This window comes from Octodon degus, unplaced genomic scaffold (genome assembly GCF_000260255.1).
Source record: "Octodon degus isolate 3935 unplaced genomic scaffold, OctDeg1.0 scaffold00282, whole genome shotgun sequence".
In the NCBI taxonomy this organism is placed as follows: Eukaryota; Metazoa; Chordata; class Mammalia; order Rodentia; family Octodontidae; genus Octodon; species Octodon degus.
This window is the reverse complement of record NW_004524858.1, coordinates 1,807,547-1,813,480: the sequence shown is the minus strand read 5'-3', so window position 1 is coordinate 1,813,480 and position 5,934 is coordinate 1,807,547. Positions and strand designations below refer to the sequence as shown.

Genomic DNA, 5,934 nt, shown 5'->3' with positions numbered 1-5,934 from the left:
AATAAAAAAAAGAATTGAAATCACTGATGATGGAGTAATGAAACTGGAAAATAATGGCAAAAGAAACTGGAAAACCTCCATAAAAAACATGGAAATCAAATACCAGCCTGAACACCCAATGAGTCACAGATGAAATTAAAGAAATCAAGTGATATCTATAATCTAATGAAACTGCAAATACAACTTAGCACAACTTGTGGGATAGAATGAAAATAGTCCTCAGAGAGAAATTTATGGCAGTGAACACTTAAAGTAGGAAAAGAAAAAAAGAGCAAATAAATAGTCTAATGTGGAACCACAAGCTTCTAGAAAAATAAGACCAAGTCAACCACAAAACCCAAATAAGGCAGATAATTATAAAGATGAGAGAAAAATTTAATGCAATGGAGACAGAGAAAACAATACAAAGAATTAATAAATCAAAGAGATGGACCTTTGAAAGAACAAGTAAACTTGATAAATCCATAGTAAATTTGTCAAAAAATGGAAAGGAAAAAATGCAAATTCATGCAAAAAGGATTGAAAAGGGTGAAAGCACTTCAGATTGTATTAAAATTAAGATCATCAATACATATTTTGAAAATCTTTACTCTGGTAGGATGAAAACAGAACAATTGGATAGATTCTTCGGTACATAAGGATTACAAAAACCGAATCAAGACTACATAAAAAATTCTGACTAAACCAATATATGTAAATGACATTGAAATAGTAAAACTTTTAAAAACCCTGTGTCCTGATGGATTCACAGTTGAATTCTGCAAGAATTCTTTTTACTTCATTCATTTTAATGAGAAAATAAAATACGAATGAAATGGTTTCTTTATTTAATATTTTTATTGAGAAACAAATAGCAATGAGAGTTTCACAACCAATTACTAGTACATTTTCAATAATTAATACATTCCATATTGTTATCTTAGTGGTTATCCATTGTAAAAGATGCAGACCTGATATCCTGTCTCAAACACTATTACAATAAACCTTTCTATTTATTGAATTAAGAGAATGGAGCTGTATATCTATCCTATTTCAGTATACAGATACAAAATGGTCATACATTTGTATCCTTTTTGGTTAGTTTTCTCAGAGAAGAGAATTCCATTATCATTAAATAGTGTAAGTGCCTGAATACAGCAAAATATCCCAATATAATCTAATAGGCCATAATAGTAGTGGGATTTCCATAAGATTGTCAATGTCTGAAGTTGTTGACTTGACCTTTTACAGCTCATCATATTAATATGGCTTTATTTTATATACTTCATTCTCATACCTTTCTGCAGGATCGTTAAGACCAAGAAAAAGCAAGACCTACATTAACAAGAAATGTAACTTTTGTATCTGATAAGGTCAGTCAAATCCCTTCAGGATTTAACCTGAAACCCTGTACCTCAGTTTGTAGGTCCTTTGTCAGTGTCAGCCATATGAATGAGTCATGGTTATTGCTTGACCAATTTGATCTCTGTGAAAGCATGAGAGAATCTTTTCACTCCATGTGACTCTCCTTAGGCACACTCTACATCATCTATCACTTTCCTCTATGTCCCCAAAATCTCCTTGATCAGAAAATTTGGAACACAATTGAGTTACAGGATGTTATGGTAGAGGTTCTCCTATTACTTGAGTCCTTACTGACCTTGAAAGGCTAGGGCCAAAATGTTGGCTGCCTTGTAACCTTTCTTTTTCTTTAATTTTTTGGTTTGCAAACTTAAGTTGTTAACTCTCCAGAAGAGAAGCTTAATGATATTATTGTCCTATAACATAGGCAATTGAGCTTAGCCTCTCTATCAGTCTGAATATCAAACATCTTAGGCATAACATGGAACAGGTATTTTCCATCAAGTATTGATATGCTAAACTTCGAGTCCCTCAATAATATGAATAAAAAAGATTAAAATGATAAAAAACTTACAAAAAAGAATAATCATTTACATATTTTTACAGAGAAATGTAGAAATCTAATAATATACAGCCTTGTAGCACAACAGTCCTGTGAATTCTGTCTCATGTTTTCATTTATTACCCTTTTTAAACAAACCTTTACTGGAGAGACATTATGGATGTAATTGATATGTTATGACAAGGAGTATATATTTAGAGGACCAGAATGACAGGCATTCCAAGCATGACCCTAGTATGACACATTGCTATCTTCAGTGCAGTTGCTTAGTTCACAGGTATCAGCATGTATAGTTAGTCAGGGTGAGAAACCTATCAATGAACTGCTATTTTCAAAAACATGCTGAAGATTCTCAGGACCATTGCATTTCCCATCTTGTGCACATAAATGTGTGACTTTGGCCCTGTCACGTTTTCTAGCTTTTCTTCTTGCCCTTTCTTAATTAACTAATCTTCAAGTTCTCACTTTCCTTTTATTTGTGTTATGACTTTCTATTTTTATTTCTGCCTCTGAGTTCTTATACTAGGGAGACTATATAATATTTACACATGTGTGTCTGGTTTATTTCACTTATATCTTCAAGTGGCATGCACTTATATATAAAGACTTTGAGTTTATCCTTCTTTATAGCTGATTAATACTCCACGGTATAAAAATACCACATCTTTTCCATCCATTCCTCAGGTGATGGGCAACTTGGTTGTTTCCAAGATTTGGCTATCACAGATTGTGCTGCTAGAAACATAGGCACACCTATATTACTATGATATGATATTTTCAGTTCCTCCAGGAAAATTCCCAGTAGGGGGATAGCTGGTTTGAATGGGATTTCCAGTCCAACTTTTCTAAGGAGTCTCCACACTGATTGCCATAATGGTTGCACCAGTCTACATTGGCACCAGTCTACATTCCCACCAGCAGTGGAGAAGGGTTCGTTTTTCCCCACAGCCTCTCCAACATTTGTTGTTGGCCGATTTCTTTATGATAGCTGTTCATTGTGGAGATGTTATCTCAGTATTGTTTTAATTTGCATTTCACAGATGGCTAGTAATGTGGAGCATTTTTTCATATATTTATTCGCTTCTTTAATTTCATCCTCTGAGAAGTGTGTATTCATCTCTGATGCCCATTTCTGGATTGGGTCTTTAATTTTGGCACCCCAATGTTTTCTAGTTCTTAATAAATTCTAGAGAACAGACCTTTATCTAAGTACTTATTAGTCAAGATTTATTCCAAATTTGTGGGTCATCTTTTCACTTTGTTGGTAATTTCTTTTGACATGCAAAAACTTCTCAATAACAGGAGGTTCCAATTGTTAATTCTTTCACGTGTTACCAGTGCAATTTGATTTTTGCTCATGAACCCTTTGCCTACCCTATGTCTTCAAGAGTTCTTTTTACTTTCTCTTACAGGAGATTTAGTGTTTCTGTTTTAACATTTAGGTCTTTAATCCATTTTTTCTTTAGTTTAGTGCATGGTGAAAGACCTGGGTCAAGTTTTAGTTTTTGACATGTAGAGAGCCAGTTTTTCCAGCACCATTTGTTTAAGAGGCTATCTTTCTCCCAGTAAGCATGTTTGGCCCCTTTCTCAAATATAAGGTGGCTGAGTGTGTTCATAGAGGTTTCTGTCTTCTAATCTACTCCAATGATTCTCAAGTCTGTCTTGTTGCCAGTACCATGCTGATTTTATCATAGTAGCCTTGTAGTATAATTTCAAGTCAGGAATTGTAATACCTGATGCCTTGTCTTTGTTGCCCAGGATAGCCTATGCTATTCCAGGTCTTGTCTGATTCTAAATAAATTTTAGGAATGATTTCTCTAGGTCTATGATCGTTTTTGATGGTAATTTGATAGGGATTGAATTAAATCTTTACAGCAATTTTGGGAGTATGGCCATCTTCAGAATGTTGGTTCTTCCTATCCAGGAGCATGGAATATCTTTCCATTTTTGAAATCCTCTATGATCTCTATTTTCAGAGTATTGTAATTTTCCATGAAAAGATCTTTGACTTTCTTAGTTAGATTAATTCCAAGATATTTCATTTTCTGCAGTGCTATTGTAAAAGGTATTGTTTCTATAATTTCCCTCTTACTGTGTTTGTTGTTTGTATAGAGAAAAGGTACTGACTTTTGGGTGTTGACTTTGTATCCTGCTATGCTACTGAATTTGTATTTCAATTCTAGTATCTTCTTGGTGGAACTTTTTGGGTTTTACAAGTAAAGTATCATATCATCTGCAAATTAGGATAATTTAACTTATTCTTTACCTATTCTTATTTGTTTCATTTTTCTCTCCTGTCTAATGGCTCAAGCTAGTGATTCCAGAACTATATTGAATAAGAGTGATGATACAGGACATCCTTGTCTTGTACCAGATCTAAGAGTAAAAGATTTTAATTTTTCCCCATTTAGAATTATGTTAGCCATTGGTTTGTCATAGATGGCTTTTATTATATTGAAGTAGAAGCCATCTATTCCAATTTTCTGTAGGACTTTGAATATGAATGTGTGTTGGACTTTGTCAAAAGCATTTTCTGCATCAATTGAGATGATCATGTGGTTTTTAGATTTTACTCTATTGATATAATATATTACATTTATAGATTTGCATATATTGAACCATCTTTGCATTCCTGGGATGAATCCTACCTGGTCATGGTGTATAATCTTCTCCATGATTTGCTGTATTCTATTGGCTGGGATTTTATTGAAGATTTTTGCATCTATGTTTATGAAGGTGACTGGCTTGTAGTTCTCTTTCTTAGTTGTGTCTTTCTCTTTTTTTTTTAATCAGTATACTTGCCTCCAGGAATGATTTTGAGAGGACAGCTTGTTTTCACTTTCATCGAAGAGTTTGAGGAGTATTGGGATTATATCTTCCATAAATTTCTTGTAGAATGCAGCTGTGAATCCATCAGGACCTGGACATTTCTTTGTCAGTAGGTTTTTAATTATGTCTGGTACTTCATTGCCTGTTATTTGGTTATTGAGAGTGGTTATATCTTGTCGATTCAGTTGTGGTAATTTGTACCTTTCTAGGAATCTGTCTCTTTCTTCTGTGTCTTCTATTATGTGAGAGTAAAGATTCTCAAAGTAGCTATTAATAATCTGAAACAGTTTCAAAACACATTAGGAAGACTGTTACAATAATTAATAACTTGCATACTGTTGTCTTCATATTGGCTTTTCGGAGGACAAGATGCAGACATGACATTTTCTCTAAATAATATTAGTACAAAACTTTCTTATCATTGAACTAAGAGAATAAATATAACTTATATATATGGCTTTGTATCTATCCTACCTATTTTGTATATGCATACAATTTTTTCACTACAAAATCGTTCTTCATTATTATTCCCTATTTTTGTTTTGCTTTTTGAGAGATGGGTGTCACATTGCTGTTAGAGAAGCTGTATTTGCAGAAGTCTTTAAAGAACTATTTCATACTTGATGCCAGTTCAAATACTGTACATACTTTAGTTGAGCAAAATAACCCACTATAGTCCAATGGTCCTCAATAGTAGTAGGTTACCAGCAGAACTGGAAAAAGTCCGAAGTTCTCAACTTGATCTCAGCACATTATTATAACGTTACTTTTTATAACTTGTTGTTACCCTTTTCTGCTGGATGGTTAAGACCAAGATGAAGCGACCCAGTCCTAGCCCAGGTCCGGTGAGTGTGCGGAGAGCTTCCTGCTACCCTGCGCCGGCGGGACCAGTCCCAGCCCAGGCGCAGCGTGAGCCGGACCCTCTCCCAGCCCCTTCGGCCGCCCCCCACCACTCCGCAGTGCCTCCCCCACGCCGCCTGCTGAGTAGGATTTTCTGAGGAGTTCCAGGAGCCCCCAGACCCAGTCCTAGCCCAGGTCCGGTGAGTGTGCGGAGAGCTTCCTCTTCCTCCAACTTCACCTTGCCCTCTCCAGGCACAGCTCAGGCCTGGCATACATGCCTGAGGTTTAATCCTGCAGCTGCAACCTGTGCATGGGGAGAGTGTAGAGAATAGATCCAACCAGCTAGTCCAGGAGCAGAACAT

General features: G+C 35.4%; 1 protein-coding gene across 1 annotated transcript in view; it reads right to left on the bottom strand.

The window, feature by feature from the left end:
- The window catches only part of LOC101588474 (vomeronasal type-2 receptor 116-like), a 60,906-nt gene that overhangs the window by 53,993 nt on the left and 979 nt on the right, over positions 1 to 5,934 (bottom strand). The gene's annotated exons all lie outside the window — the stretch shown is intronic.